At 43.7% G+C, this 17,250-nt stretch overlaps 1 pseudogene; it reads right to left on the bottom strand.

Moving 5' to 3' along the window:
- LOC138520438 (amine oxidase [copper-containing] 3 pseudogene) overlaps window positions 1-16,845 on the bottom strand; it is a 60,513-nt pseudogene extending 43,668 nt beyond the window's left edge.
- Window positions 16,846-17,250: the final 405 nt, after the last annotated feature.

Here is a 17,250-nt window from a genome sequence, read left to right as displayed (position 1 = left end):
CTATACAATAATTGCTGGACGGATTAAAGGTTTATTTCAGGCACACTTCAGGGTGTGAGTCACTGATTTAGTCTCTTCTTAAACACCTCAACTCAGCCTGTCATCCTTTTGTGGTCGATAAATGAGTACCAACACAGGTTGGGTGATATTGTATGTATATTTTTTCTATATAAAGCGCTTAAGCGTAAGTGCTGCATAATAACACATTATCATCTAGCCATGGACGTCTGCTTGCAGTCACAGTAATTTGGTACTATGGGCCTATACACACTGATCTTAATGATACATATGGCGATCCATTCTTGTATGAAATGTATATTACATTATAGTGATATCGTAACCATATGTTTCATAGTGTTCTTAGGAACAATGCTATGTGATGCCACTTCCTATTTTGTCAAGGGGTGAAAGGTCATGTTCCATCGCTTCCCGCGATATCACTTTGGGGTGGGATCAAATGACATCACTTCCTGTGATGTCATCAAAGGTCAAGGGTTGTGTGATGCCACTTCCGCTTCCCCTGCCATTTTGTTTAAATGACGTCCCTGCATACCCCTCACGATTGAGGATTGAGGGCTCCAGAACCACACCTGCCAAGTGGACCTGTTCCACGTGTAAACTCACTCAGCTAGTCCTGATTTTTAATTCTAAAGCACTTTGCAACCTGGGACTTGTAGTTTTAGTTTTTATCCCTACGTACGCATGTGTCACTGCTAGCCTGTGAAAGGGTCCTGGGGTGGAAGTGGCCTCTGCATTCCACAAGGGGATTGTTGGGCTGCTAACATGGTCAGGTCATCACAGAGCTCCGGCGCACAACACTATTGGACTGTTATGGGGGAACTGATGAACACTGTAGCACGTAACCCGGAAAGGACGATAGTTTAGGAGGTAAATTGGTCCCATTTTACACTGGCTGAGCAGATTTTGGGCAAAAACGTGATCCATTTCTGGACAGTGTGCCTTAGGCTCCCTATGCCCATCTATGATTCAAGATTTGGTAGCAGCATGGTGTGATCTACAGTGCTGGATGCTGTTTTATTAGGATTTCTGTACTCAAGTAATTTGTGTAATATAGAGTATTCTTAAAAGCGATATATTAACATTTATTCCTACCAAATTCGCTTGAGAAGATATGCGGACAAGTGCTTAAATCGCAGACTGGTCTGAAATCCCAGCTTCACCACTTAACTAAAGTGTGTGATACTGAGCAAATAACATCTATCTCTCTGTGTCTTATTTATAGATTTTTCATGAAAAATGTTTAAGACCTGCTTATGCCCTGAATATATAATGATTTAACATTTAAACAGAACACATCTGTGTAGTCTTTTTTAAATATTAACAAAACAGGAATATTTAAAATTTCCCAGATGGTAAACTGCAATTGCTTTGTTATTCTTCCAATTCCTAATACCACATGTTCATATGGCGTGCCTGTGTGTGTGCCTGTGTGTGTGTCTGTGTGTTTGGTGTGTGGTGTGTGTGCTGTTTGGGTGCATTTGTTCCCACCACCGTTGGATGGCTGATGAGAGGATTATTTTGATCAAATAAAGCTGCACGTTTTACACTTTAGAACGTGACCTAGGCTTTCCTTGACTCATTCATTGGTTACATGGATTTCAATAACGCTGTGCCTGTTGTGAGATATTCATATATTACAGGGTCTCTGGTAGCCACCCTGTAGTTATGGTTAAGTTGCTCAACTCATAAAACAGCACTTTTTGGGTGGTTTATAACTTTGCCTCCACTGGACGAATCCTCACCAAACTTTGCCAAAAAAGTTTATGCCCCCTCAGAATGATTTTGTGAAGTTTGGTGTGGTTTTGTGCAGGGGGGACAAAGTTATAGGGGGTCACAAAATGTACAGAAATCCTCATAGACGCAATGGAAAAAACATTTGCTCATGCCTACAGCCCAAACCGCTGGATGGATCTTCACCAAATATTTGCCGGGGGCGCCAGCTTGGTCCCAAAAACGTGTTTTTGTAAATATGGTGTAATGCGTCTGGTAGTTTTTTTTAAAAATGGCCCAAAAGTAGGTAAACAATAATTAGTGACATCTGGGTCCGGTCTGCAGATTCACTTCCTGATTCGGGGTCTGTGGACGCCTCTGAACCAATCAGAGAGCAGCGTGGCGTTCACGGACATCGTACACGCCCACTGATTGGTCAGTTAAAAACATGAGGGGTGTGAAATCTTTTGAAACAGACACCATGTTGGATTCGCGAACAGCACCCATACTTTGCTGACATCACAGTAAAAACATTAAAAAACACAACATTGCAATTGTCAAACAAATGTAACTATCTCTAGGGAGGTGAGGGGTGGTGAGGATGGGATGGGATGGGATATGGCCATAATAAGCCAAAAATCGGATGTTCGAGGACATCTATGCATAATTCTGCATTACAGGGTTGGTGAAAAGCAGTTTTTGGATGTCTGATAACTTTGGCGCAACTCAATGAAACTGCATGAAATTCATTTTGCAGTATCATATTAGACCTCACCCTGAATATTTATGCAAAGTTTGGTGCTGTTTCACCAAAAGGGGGCAAAATCAGAGGAGGGAGCGGGGGGGAAATGTTTGCAAAAAGATTTTAGACCCAGATTTGAATGTGTTTTCAAAGTTTGGTGAAATTTTGTGAAGAGGGGTCTCAACATTTATAGATGGCTTAAACTCTGTTGCCGTTTGACAAATCTGCACAAATGTTTTCAGAAAGAATAAAGACCCAACTTTGAATGTCTGTACAAAGTCTGAATTGATTTTGTCAAATTGTTTTTACGTACATTTTGACACTTTAAAAACAATTTAACATGGATGGGTTTGCAGCAAACACATGCAAAGACCATTGGCAAGGACCCGAAAGCATGGTCTTGCAAATGTGTCTGTTTTTTCTTTTTTGAAAAGTGTCATAATGTAGGTACAAAAATACCTGTGGTGACTAAGGTATAGGCTGTGGCCATGGCCAAAGGCCATGACCCAGACTATCTGGCTACTGGCCATGACCACGAGGGACCGGCAAAGGGGTTAAAGTGGGCAGGGCCACCAGGGACCAGCTATGTGGTCAAGTTTTTCAAAATCGGGATAGGTTTGAATGGGAAAAGAAGTTCTGCTCGTGGCTACAGCCCAAAGAGCTGGACAGGATTGCACAGAAATTCACCAGTTATGGTAAGCTAAGCAACCAAAACTCGTGCCACCAATGTGCAATGTTAAGACTAACACACAGTTTTTAGTCCTAGTCCTTTAAATTAAAGGACTAGGGGCCTCATTATAAGCATTGCGCTTCTGTAATGAAGGGTGCCGGTATGGGACCGGCACCCTTCATTACGGGGCGCCTTATTACGAGGTTCCCTTTGCGGGACCCGGTAAGGATGCCTGGTAAAACCAGGCATCCTTAGCGGGTCTCGCGAGGGGAACAGGGAGCTAATAACGGGCCGTTATTAATGGCACCGTTAATAGCTCCCTCCCCATTCCCATTGAGCCTTATAGGGGCTCAAATGGGAATGGGGATGGGTTCCTTCAAGGAGGAATTACCGGGTCCTCCAACGTCGGAATGACCCGGTTATTCCTCATTGAAGGAACCCGGTACTGGGACCCAGTATGGAGGCAGCCATGCCCTTATTAAGGGTAAGGCTACCTCCATACTCGTAATGAGGCCCTAGGTGTTACTGCACTCTTGAAATTCGCGAGGCAAGGGATCTTTTATTAGTAGGGAAAGAATTCCATAAATTAGGCAAGCAGACATTGAAATTGTGTTTGTGTATTCGAATGATACGTTTGTTGGATCCACTGGACGGTAGGGTTCTCCTAACTGGAGTCCTATCTATGCATTTTATCAGGTACTGTAAGGAACTCATGGTGGCAACAGTAAATAAAGGACACAAGTGATCACAGTTCAAGGGTGTTTATTGAACTTTGTAATGGGTGAGAAAAACGCACAAACTAAACCTAAAGCTAAGATGGGAGCAAGCTACGAACATCAAATAATAATAAGGCAGTCCTAGTAGCATCTTGTCAAATAAAAAGGGCCTATACTAAAAAGAAATATTGCCAATCCTTACCATTAAGTTACAAAAAGAGTGTGGGAAAATGTTCACCAGAAAAGAAAGAAGTGTTCTCAAAATGATAAGTCTGGATGGTAGACTGGGTCTCCCTTCCCCACGGTTCAAGCACTGTACAAGGCAGAACTCCTGAGCATACCACACTCCTGGGCCTCTTCTGCACGAGGTTCACAATTCCAGTTCAACGATACCAGAACCTTCAAGGTCCAAGTCTCTTTCCTCAAAGTCTCTTGCCTTAGAAGACCTGCTGGACCAAAAAACAAACAAACAAAGATTCTTTCGGCAGTCTTGCACGTTCAGCGATTGCTCTTCGCCCCTAGGATCACTCCGCCAGGCTCAAATCCTCCTTACAACTTGGCCTCCCTCTGTAGGGTTCACTACGGCCTTTCTTTAACACAGTTCATGTATTTCTTACACAGTTTATGTTTTGCTCATTTTCATCAGAAAGCAGGGTTCTCCTTCTCCTAGCTTTCTTGCGGCATCCGTGTGTCCGTTTATAGTGATGGCATCGAATGCCAAAGCATTGAATGCCTTAGCTTCTAAGAAAAAGCAACAAAGACAAAAGCATTGAATGTATTTTTTTCTTCTTCATTTTCTTTAATGGGGGGGTCCCACCTCTCAACCCCCGTTTTTATTCACCTTAAAACCAATTACAATGAAAATAAAACCTTTACCTTTGAAAAAAATGCATTTGATGCTTTTTTTCAATACATTTTTTTAATGCTTTTGTCATTCAAAGCTTTGTATTCTAGGCATTGACTGGATACCCCCTGTGTCGGGTTCCCACTTGCCTTATTTTACAGTTCACAATCTTCTCAGAAAGCGGGGTTCCCTTCCCCTAGCTTTCTCTCTCAAACATGATTCAGAGACTTTTGATTGTACATAGGATTTGACGTGACCTGTGTAGGACCACTCTGACATCTCACATTGCCCTTTCCTAGGGCCTTCTGGTACTTGCTGTTTTCAACACAAAAAGGGTCAGCGAGAGTCCTTTGACTGAGCACTCCTAGGGTGCCTGACCACTCTGCAGCTAGCCCTTTTCTGGGCTTTCACAAAAGTTCAGATATACACAGGTTCTTTGTTTCAGGTTCTTGCATTCATCAAATGCTGCCACTTGCAACCTTGGGCTCAACACATGTCAGTTCGCTATCAGCTTCCTCAGAGTCACTGGCTGTGGTGAACCCGTTGGCTGATCTTTCCTCTGGAGTCAAGGACGATACCACGGTAGCCAGCACGGCTCCCCACCTGTGCTATCAATGCAGGAGGGCTCCATGCACTGTTGACATCTGCTCCTCCACACTCCAGCTGTAACTCCTGGTCTTACAATTTCCCTCTCGGAGACTTTGTCGGTCTGAGTTGAAAAGGGCAAGGGCAGTTCCCCCTTTGTGGGCCTTCCAGGTCTCGCCACGTTTCTCCTCCATTTGGACTGCCAGTTCGGTGTAGCTGTCTCCTCATGTGTTCGGCCTTGCTCGAATTGTGCTTTTGTGCTCTGCCTTTTATCCCTGTGGGGAAGGTAAAGGGCCGTAAGGTGTGCGTGGTTATTGTCAATTGCCTGACTCTGCCTGACACTTGTGTTTGGACATGTCAGGTAAACGGCTCGGGTGTTAGTCCATTGTCTGTTACTGTGTAAGAAAACGTAGGAGGGGGTAGAGCTTCTAAATTTCCTACATGGTAGGAGGGGGAAAAGGTATTACAGGGAATGGGGTACCGCATCTCGCCTGTCAGTGTCCCACTTCCACTCCCCGAAAACCCCTCGCCCAGGTGATCTTGTCCCACTGGTCCACCCCCAGGAACTGGATCCAATAGCGATGGCCGTGTCCTGGCTACCTGGACGACAGATCTCCGGGGACTATCATGTGAGACAACTTCGGGATTTTCACAGTACTCAGGTGCTTTTCCTGATAAGCACTTATGAGTGAATATATGTGCTATTCGGTGGTGTAGAGGGAGCCATAGCAGGGATCTCCTAGCTTCCATTATGTGATCCATTCTACTCTGCCCACATGCTGCTCTTACGGCTCAGTTTTGAGCATCTTGATAGATATTTACATTATTCTTTGAAGTCCCAGCTATTGGGCTATTGCAATAGTCGATACAGGAATGGACCAGTTCAGAGGCCACTAGTGACAGATTGTTTATGGACAGCTATAGTTTGATTTGTTTTATAAGTTTACTTACACAGGCACAGGAGGCTTTTACCTGTAAGACATGGTTTTTCATGTTAAGCTAAGAGTCCAAAAGAACCCCGAAGATCTTAACATACGAGCTGACCTGGATAGAGCATTTGGCAATTTTGAATTGACTATATTTTGCGTCCAGTTGTTTCTGTCATTGATCTGCACCTACAAGCATCAGCTTGGTCTTTTCGTTTTTAAGTGTAAGTGAATTAACAATCATCCTATTCTGGATGAGGTTGTATATTGTATTAACAGTTATAGTGTCAAACTCCTGGCTCCACGTAAGCTTGAAGACCAGCTGGGTGTCATCGGCATAGTTAGTACACTTAATGCCAACGCCATCCAGCAGGTCAAAGAGCAGACATTTGTAAATATTAAAAAGTGTGAGAGAAAGGCATGAGCCCTGGGGGACACCACATGACAAAAGATCAGGTGTAGCCTGGAAGCATCCCGTAGCGACCCACGCTGATCTAGGATGCTATCCATGCAATGGTTTGATCTGGGCAATTTGTGATTTTTCCCAGGCTCTCGGGCAGCAATTAATGATTTATTTATTTATTTTAATTCTTCATGACGCGCCAAATCGCTGCAGGCCTCACGGCGCACACAAAAACAATACAAGACAGGGACAATCAGTAGAAACAGAGAAAACCAGAGACAAGAAGAAGGCAACAAGCTAGTCAGGGGACAAGGGTGTGCTAAAGAGATGAGTCTTAAGGTTCTTTTAAAAGATAACCAGTGAGGTGGAGCTCTTAAGGTGAAGAGGGAGTGAGTACCATAGAGCGCGCGCAGTGACACTGAAGTTGTTTTTTTCAAATTTAACTGACCGAAAGCGAGGCTGACTGAGCCTGACGTGCTCAGTAGAGCAGAGTGATCGACCAGGGACATAGCGCTGGATGCACTGTGTCAGGTAGATGGGTGCAGAGTTGTTCACGCATTTAAAAGTAAGAGTTAGTATCTTAAAGGATGCCCAGCGCTTGATGGGAAGCCAGTGCAGTTTCTTCCGGGCTTCGGTGATGGAGAAGTGCCTAGGTAGACCACTAGGTAGATAAACTAAATAAAACACTGCTGAGATGTCCAACAACATTAGCAAGATGACCCTACCACCATCTCCAATCTTGGTTAGGTTGTCGCCTAGGTTAGCATTGCAGTCTCTGTTCCGTACATTGATAATTTTTTGTAGTTGCTAGTAGGCCGCCCTATCTATAACCTTCAATCAGAATGGAACAGTTGTGATAGGGCGTTATATTCTCAGCAACCTCTGGATCCAATGTGTCTTTTTTGAGTATGGGTTTATTCCATATCTCTTTTAAGCAATGTGGAACCTCCGATGTGGCAAAGGAGGAATTAATAATGCTGGCAATCAGTGGCTCGAGACAATTAATTGAATCCTTAATAATAGTAGATGGTCTCCAGCACAGACATTGACAATATCAATAAGTGATTCTTTAGTAAGTGGTGTAAGGCGAAATTCAGGAATTGCGCCTAAATTATGGATAAGTGTCTCCCTAATGCTGGAGGGAAAATTGACATTGTCTGCTAGATTTTTACAGATAAATTCTGATTGCATCTTGTAGTCGGTCAGAGATGGGGCAGAGCTTTGGCTGATTCTACTTTAGGGATGAAGCAGGCCGCCATTTTGTGTGCCACATGGCCACATCCAAAGAACACAGAGTCACCAAATGCCCTCTCAATGATTCTAACGACAGAGCCCTGAGTGATGATAACCCTTCCATCACCCAGGACTACATTAAAACCACATTTGAGTAACTTGAATGACTTGCCAAAGAACATGCAACAAAACTAGGTTTTGCAAAAATATACTCTGCAATTTGCAACTGATAAGAAGGAACATTAACAACAAGAAGCAATAGCAATAAGTCACATAGTTAAGTATCTTTTTACTGAGGATAGGCTTGAGAACACCTAGACAACTAAACTTTCAATCAACCCTTCAACCATCAAGCAAGTGTATTTCCATCGTTCATGAAACACAATAGTTTTCTACGAAAGGTCACACAGACTGACATGACTTAATGGGAGGGGAGCCATGTACATAGCAGTGCAGCAAAACAGGAAGCCTGCTTCTTACTCAGCATTCAGGTGAATCACAAACTCTAGCTTCGGCAGGGGTCCATATTCCCCAGTACAAGTGGCAATGCCCAGCCATGTATGGAGCTAAGAATCACAGCACAGGACAGTCACCTCCCATCGACTGGCCATATCGGACAACCAACTTCACTGTCTCCATAACAGTCCAATAGTGTTGTGCACCAGAGCTTTGTGGTGACCTGACTATGCTAGCATCCCAACAATGCCCTTGTGGACCACAGAGGCCACTTCTACCCCAGGACCCCTTAGAGGCTAGCACAGGCATACGTGTATTTATGAATACAAACTAAAACTACAAGTCTCAGGATGCAAATTGTTGTTGAATACAAAATCAGGACTTGCTGAGGAAGGTTACACATGGAACGGGTCCACTTGGCAGGTGTGGTTCCACAGCCCTCAACTCTCACTCATGAGGGGTATGAGCAGTGGGATCTCTGAAAGTGGCTTCTACATGCATTCAGCACCTGCTCTCCTACTCGCTCCCGCACCCTCACACCTTTCACACTTGATGCACTCCTTGCAAGCAAATAGCAGCATATCTAAGGACTGCCACTTAACCCACCCTTCCACACTCAGCACTGTCAGCAACTTGCATGTAATTGCCTTCGTTCTAAAAGTGCAATATATGTATTAGAGTACATTTATGATTGTGCCTTGTAGTTTGCATCATGTCATGAAATGTAATTAAGGGTGAATATGACCCATGTGGCAATATGTCTTCAGACACTTCCAACTTTCAATGGCATGTTTATGTTGAATCCACCCAAATGAAATTAACACTTAATTAAATGGATTATCTGAAGGTTTGGCAGGGCGGCAGATCCTCAGTGTCAGGATTGATGTTTCATTTGCATCCACACCGAAACATCTATCCCAGGCTTTGAGCAATTGCCCAAGAGATGACCATAATTACATTTGGGAGGGGTGCTTATTACTAAATTATGAGCCTAATAGATGTGAATTTACAAACAACAGCCTATACGCCTTGGCATCATTGCCATGTGGTGCCTTGTGATGTTATACACACGACTAGCTCAGCAGAATGGGCCAGACCGCTGTTCGCTCATAAGCCAGTGGGCTCCCTGAGCTTTGTTTGTCAGCACTGAACATTGCACCATGCAAACCTCATGCAAGATCCCTTTGTTACTACCCCTCCACGCTTGCCTGCCTTGATGCTTGTTAAGCCTCACTCGACTGTCTTACACGTAGCCGACATCACCATTCATACAACAGACTTCACCTTCATCACAAAAACCTGTCTCTCCTCTACCTCCTCCAAGGTCTTCGACATCTTTGTCCCACTCAGATACAGCATCCAACATGCTAACCGGCAAGGGGAGGTGTGGTGATCATCCGTAAGATTGAATGGCACTGCATGGTGCACAGCCACACTGAATTAGAACCTCTACAGCTCATCACATGTTTATTCCCCCTACCACATAAGGAGTCTGCCACTTTTCACCTCATATATGGACTAGCTCATAGGTGTAGCACCTCATGGATGAAATCACTGACCTGCTCTCGTCTACTGTGGTCCTCCACTCTACCAACATCTTTCTTACAGACTTCAACCTACCCAGGACCCAGGCAACTAAAAACACAAGAGATTCTCTCCTTAGCCTAGCATAATACCTGTACATAAGAAACATGTGCAAACACCATCTCACATCAGGGGAAACATCCTTGATTTCTTGCTTTCCTCTTCCTCCTTCAACAAATGATTCGACCCCATCCTACTCGACTGGACAGACCACACTACAATCCCATTCACCTTATCAAGCACCCTCTCTTCTCATAAAGGACAGTACAAACACATCATGACCACACATTGCCCCATCAAAAATGGCCTGGTGGAAGCATTTGAAATCAGTCTGACAAACCTCTCTGCCACCACCAGCACAAATTCCCTAATGGAAACCTTCAACCAAACCTCAAATAAGTTGGTTGACACACATGCCCCTTTAGAAATACAGCCTGTCAGAGTCAGAACCTCTACCCCACGGTACACCCATAAATAAGCTAAAAGCAACACATGACAAAACGTCGGCACAAAATTTACAGACCTGAGGACCTCTTCACCCTTAAGGTCTTTTGCCCAACATGATAGGCCCTGATTCTTTAAACCAAACCCTCCTATCACTCGTCAATAAATGTGTCAGCCTCTAATAGGGGCAAAGCCTTCTTTGCAACAGTGAACCTCTGCATGAACCCTTACCTGACCCACACATACCAGAGTCCTCAGAGAAATGCATTGACATCAGGTATTTCTTTATTAGCAAAATGAACACCATCACACATCACTGCAACGCTTCCAAATTATCTGCAATGCCGTTATCTATTTCACAATAGATTCCACTCCCCACACCCTCAAGGATCTGACTGACACACTCAAATCACCAAAACCAACCACCTATACTGGTGACATCCTACCTCCTACTAGCCTAAAGAAAATCTTGGGTCATGTTCTCATCGTGATCCTTCAGATTTTAATGCCTCCTTCATCCACGGCAGTTTCCCAAGGTGCTTAATCAAAAGGTTGATCCATCTGCTCCTGAAGCAGCCCACTCTGGACCCAGAAGACTTTACCAACTACCAATGCACCACCAGTGTCCCATACATTGCTAATATAATTGAGAAGGAAGTGGCAAATCAACTTCATGAGTAGATCAACCAGTCAGCATTGCTCCAGGACTACCAATTCAGGTTCCGTCCTAAATTCAGCACAGAAACAGCCACCATCCATGTCATCAATGTTGCCCTCCAAATCATGGACAAAGGGGATTCCTGCCTCTTGGTCCGCGCGGACCTCCTGGGTCAGCCTCCCCACACAAAGAATGGGTTTCATGGGACAAGTTCTCAACTGGTCTCCTCCTTCCTACCGGAGAGAGCAGGATGTCCAGACAGGCACCTTCAACTCTGACCACTTCCTGGTTACCTGTGGACTGCCACAGGGCTCAGTCCTCTCCCTGATGATCTTTAGTCTATACATAGAGCCACTGGGATAACTCCTTGATGACCCAAACATCTTGCCACCTAAGTATGTGGAAGACACCCATATGCAGTTTAAAGTAAATGCTTTTCTACCATTTAAAAAAAGATGTCCAGCGCATACCTAAACCTCAACCTGATCAAAAGGGAAGCCATGCTCCTTGGCCACCCCTTCAAACATGAAGTCATCTAACTATGACTGAACAAGATGTTCCTGGAGAGATCCCCACCCCACTCCAACTTGCCCTGTTCTCCAAATCTCTCTGGTTTAACGTGAAGAGCAACTTCTACATTTAAAAGCACATCAGCAAAAAAGCCCAGGCCATGTGGTATGACATCACAATGCTCCCCAATAATAAGCCCTCCTTCACTCCCCAGGACATCTGGACTGTGGTACAGGCTCTTATGATTGCACACATCGATGGAGTGAATGCCCTCCTTAATGGGCTCCCCACGGTTCACCTAGCTCCCTGCAAAGCAGTCCATCATGCTCCAGCCCACCTTTTCACTGGGTCTAAAAAATACAAACACATCACCCTAATCCTGCGTGACCTTCAATGCCTCCCTATCCCTGCCAGGATTCATCTTAAAATTGCCTGCAACGCCTACAAGGCAACCACGGCCCGGAAACCCACCAATTGGCAGACAAAGTTAACACCTTGGGTAGTACACGCTCCTCTCTGAGACTGACCATTGCTAGGCTGGAAACTAAACTAAGTGATGATGTGCCCCACAGGTGTGCCAGACACTCCAACATTTATATGCGTAATTGTATATTTTAATGAATACGCCAAGATTTGAAACTTAAATGCAGGTGGCCATTTTATTGTTCCTAAATGCCCATTGTCTTAATGCCCATGTGTGACACGTGTTTCAACCTTACATGGGCCTTTTTCAAAACTGAGCTATATTTTGTGTGCTTAATAGTCATTGATAATCTGGTGGTGCGATTACTCCATTGTAAATAAAAGGGAGTTCCCTTGGCCCTTCTTTTTAAGGAAGGATCTCCTCCTAAAAAGGCACTCCGCGTGCGATTTTGCACATCTTCCCGAACTTTATCACTTCTAAGGATTGGGTATACCTTAATGTACCCATAAGGAGCGACCGGCAATTAAATTATTTTTCCAATTTCGAGGCGCAGGGTGACATATTACAATGAGTCATTTTTGATTACTCATGGAAACTAAACTAACCCACAAGGAAAACAACTGAAAATGTTGCTTTTGCTATGGCACAGCATGCTGGAACACCATTGTGGTGGCAGTCAGGACTGCTTCAACCCTCCTGGTCATTAGGGAATTCCTAGATGTTACTAAGGTAACTCTCTCAGGTTTTACTACTGCTCTGGGCGAATTATAAACTGCCCCACTATGCCTTGAACTCTTGTACAGTGCTTTGTTGCTCACAAGCTAGGTTTGCGCTATATAAAACACTAATACAAAAATACAAATACACAAAGGGTTGGTTTAAAAGTGGCAGAGGAACTGTAGACAAATGGAAAATAATCTCAACTAGTCTTATCAATGACGCAAACAATTATGCAAAAGATAAGCTTTCAGTGATTGACAAAGAGATTAGGATGTCAAATACTTCAACCTGCAGAAGAAGTCAATTAGATTATCTGGGGATATTATAGCCTTTAAGGACAACTTTCTGTGTCCCTATGTAGTTTAAGATTGTTTTCCTAACCAATGCTACAATCGAAAAACTTGGAGACGTGGCACTGATCAACCGGTATGGAGTAATAAATGAGTGGAATTCCCTGAATCTTCTGGCATTAGTGACTCTGGAGATGAACAACAGCAAAATAGAGAACAATATCTGCACCGGAAAACTTTTTTAGATCCGTAATGATACCAACCCGGTAATCATCAGGACTTGCATCTTATTTTTAGTGGCCATTGGAAGGCATAGAACGGGGAGATATAGCTTGCTGTTATTGATCAGCACCAATAGACGTCTGAAATAAATCTATTGTTGAAGAGCTAAGCTTTTGTGATGGCTCATTGTGAAAATTCCTACAGAAGGCTGGGGCTAAGATAAGGTGTAGTTTGCAGAACATCAATAATATGTCCCCACAAACATGACTTAGTTAAAAGAAAAGTCCTCCTCTTTGCAAGCGCCGATAATATGATTACTCCAGAGGGTATCCCATGGCTTCAACGCTAGAAATTACTTTAAGTTATATATATATATATCGTTAAAACATGGAGGAAGGAAAAAACCGCACTCCAAGCATGAGGTCTGCAGGTCCCAATGGAAAAAGTAACAAACTCAAATCCAATTAGCAAAAACGAGTTTAATAGATGGTAAAAGTAGTAGGCAAAAACACACAGCAAACAAATAAGGACGCCAGGGCAGTGTCCTTAACGACGCGTTTCGCGCTTCCCCGAGCGCTTGATCACGTTAGGGAGACATGAAAACAATGAGAATAGATATTGCAAATGGGTCCTTCTTCCATGTTGCCTACCAGCACAAGCTAACCACTTTTCGCAATAACATGGCGGCCATTTTAGAGTGTAGCAGAAGACTGCATTAACCATAAGAGGAACAGGTTAAAAATAGCAGTATAAGCAATAGCACATTAGAATTCAGCACCAAACATGTAGAAATATAATATTCATAAATAAAAGGGACATGCAGTGAGATAGATGTCAGCAAATTTCACTCAAAGCTAAAATTAGCACAGATTAGCAAAAATTAGCAGTCCACAGCTGTGACATAAAGTGCAGGTGTATTCCTATGTAAGCTTATACAATAATGCAGCCAATAGCTAAAAAATATATATAAAAAATATATATATAAAATGCAAGTGCATATCTAGCTCAACATGACAATATGGTTATAATACATGGTGAAAACACAGCTGGGACACGATAATGCTTTCTAATATAAACACTCCGTTGACAGTTTGAGGACAGACAATATATGCGACCTTCAAGATAAAAACATGTTACAGGCTACAATGTAAAGTGCAAGTGCATTAGATCGTAAACTTATCACTCCAGCAGCACTGGATAGACAGAAAATACAATATTGGAGCTTGTGGAAAAAGTAAAGGCAATTTACAATGAAAAAAGCAATATCAAAAACCAAAAATTTCAGAGTACAGATACAATCGTGTACTCCCAAAATTCAAACCCCCTAAACATCAAAAAAAGGGCAAGGCAGCCACCATAGACCAACTGAACAATACAAAAAGTTGGATAACATAAAAAATGCAAATTAAATAAATCAACCAATTCCAGGCCAGGGCGGAAATTCCAAGTGAACAAAAGGAGAAGCAGTATACAGTGGCAAGGAACCAGGATCAAATAACACGGAGCAAGAGAAAAGGAGAGGTGTGTGTAAATGCACAAAGAAACAAACTAATTAAGTTCCCACAAAGGTATGTAACTCCTCATCCACATTATGCCCATTGGGATACTTAGTGTCAAAGTCCAGGATAAACCTGGTTTCCAGTTGTCTCAATTTCATATATATAGTTGTGGGTAAGTGGTCAAAAGGGGTGGGGTGGGGTTTGCAATAGGGGTAGTAGTGAAGGAGAAGCGGGAAAGTAATTTCTTCTGGCAATTTAACATGGAATGCTCCAGAGGTACTCAGTTTTGGAAAATCTGGTTTTGGTTGGTTTAAAGAAGATACATATAAGAACCAAAGTTCCTACCAAGTATTTTGACTAAGGCAATGGCATCAAATGACGTTTGACCTTTTAAACAATTGAGAACATTATGGATTAATGGTTATAGGCCCTGAAATGAGGGTGTTGATTTAGGCCCTCGCTGTGAGAGCTGTGGATGATGCTTGAATTTCTGGCTATGACAATGACTATCTGGATAGGAAAGTGCTCATGATCCAGTCCTTTTTGCCCTTCCCGAGGTGCATATCATGTGGGAGGTCGACCCATACTTCCAGCCTGTGCTTCAATCTTCATATCAATTTGAAACTATGTACAATGGTTTCTCCAGCCATTAGCTGAACAGATCTTTCTTCTTTTGCTCTAACTCAATAACTAATATGGTTGAAGGACTGGATTTTGACCAGGAATTTGAGATTCTAGTCACACTTGACATCACTGCTTTATATACAAATATTCAACAGATGGTGCCATTGAGACCATGGAAAGGGTGTTCAATGCAAGACAGACACGAAGTGAGGTTTTTACAGAATTTATAGCATAACATTATTTTCTGTTTAAGGGTACCTTGTAGCAACAGGTTCAGGGTAAGTGACGTGTGCAGAGTTGGCGCCTCTCCTGGCAACCCTATTCAGCTTGCTTAGAGGATGAGTAAATCGATCATAACAACCATTGCATATATAGAATATTCTCAACATTCTGACGTTAAGTGCATATTGGAATGCTAAAACTTAGCAATTACTAAAACTCAGGACTGTCCTCTCTCTCCACTACACCCTGCCATTCCCCCTCACCTTCTCTCCCATTTGCTCTCAGGCCTCCCTTGGCCCCTCTCTCCTCTTCCATTCTGCTCCTCTTGCTCTCCCATATCACCTGATGAGGTTTCTAGACATGTCCCCTCTATGAAAGTCACAACCAAACGGGTGCTGCCCTGCTCCTCCTGAACTATCATTGACAACATTGTCTCCCTTTCTCCAGCCTTGGCTGATTTCTTCAATCACTCCTTTGCCACTGGATCCTTCCGTCACTCCTCAAGCATTCCTTTGTGCACCTTTGCCTGATAAAGTCTTCTGCCAACCCTTCCTAGCCAGCTAACTACCGCCCTATCTCCACTAAACCCTTCCTGGGAACACTCTTGGAGAAGCTGCCATCTCCCAATGTATCCACCACACTGAATCTGTTGGTTGTCGAGCACCAGTCTTGCTTCAGAGTTGCCAGAGGCACAGAAACTGCACTCCTCAACACCAGTGAAGACTTGCTCTCTAATATCGACTTCAACTCTACTTCCGTTCCCATCCTTCTTGACCTCTTCTTTACCTTTGATACAGTCAATCATGCCACCCTTATAAAGCAGCTCTGGATCTGGCTCTGGACTGGCTGACCTCCTTCCTCTCTGAATGAACTTCCCAGCTTCAACTTGGCCCTTTTCTCTTCTCTATCTCACTCTCCACCTCTGGTGTCCCTCTGGGCTCTGTTCTATCACCCTGGCGTTTCAACATTTCCCTTGCCCCTCTAGCCCATTTGATCTCTGCCTTCTCTCCTAACTTCTAGTGTTATGCAGACGACACGCAACTCTCATTCAAGCTTCCCTCCTCTGCCTCTCTCATACCTGACAGTCTGCCTGCTATTCATACTATTCAGGCATTTTCTATCCAGTTTTGACCAGTACCTCAGGCCCCTTCTGGTCTTCCTCAACCCACACCAATGTTCTTCATCCCCCTCACCCCCAGCCGCCACTGGAGTCCTGCACCACCCTCCCAACTCGATCCCTCACTTACCTTTTCTGCACGTCCTCTGGCACGCACTCCCTCTTCATGACCACCACAGAAATAGAAAGAGATTTACTCCCTGAACTGTTTTCTGGGCTGGCCATCTTGGTTTGCAGTTTCTTTTTAAGGGGAACTGAACGCATGTAAAAAAAAAAGGCGCAGCCGCAATGTCCTTTGAAAAACCCATTACCACTTCTGATTTTTAATAGTGAAAAATACTGTTATGTGGGGCGGACAGGGCTGATAACATCCATGGGCCCTTGCTGTGTATGGACATAGCTGGCTTTGGGCTGGGGGCAGCGACTTGCCCTATCTGCCCCATGTATCAATGTTTATCACTACATCAAACTGTTCTTCCCCTCTGAATGTCGTCTGAATGTCGTCTGGGTATTGTGACACGACAAGCCTCCTTTTGGATCCAGCAAGCCAAGAACTGGAAAGGTGCAGCAGAGAATGCCTGCCTCCTCTGTTGCTACTAAACAGCATGAGCAGCAGTAGTTGCACCATCG

Source organism: Ambystoma mexicanum, chromosome 13, assembly GCF_040938575.1.
Source record: "Ambystoma mexicanum isolate Mex_15411 chromosome 13, UKY_AmexF1_1, whole genome shotgun sequence".
Lineage (NCBI taxonomy): Eukaryota > Metazoa > Chordata > Amphibia > Caudata > Ambystomatidae > Ambystoma > Ambystoma mexicanum.
The sequence above is the reverse complement of the archived record's forward strand: the minus strand, read 5'-3'. Positions and strand labels throughout refer to the sequence as shown.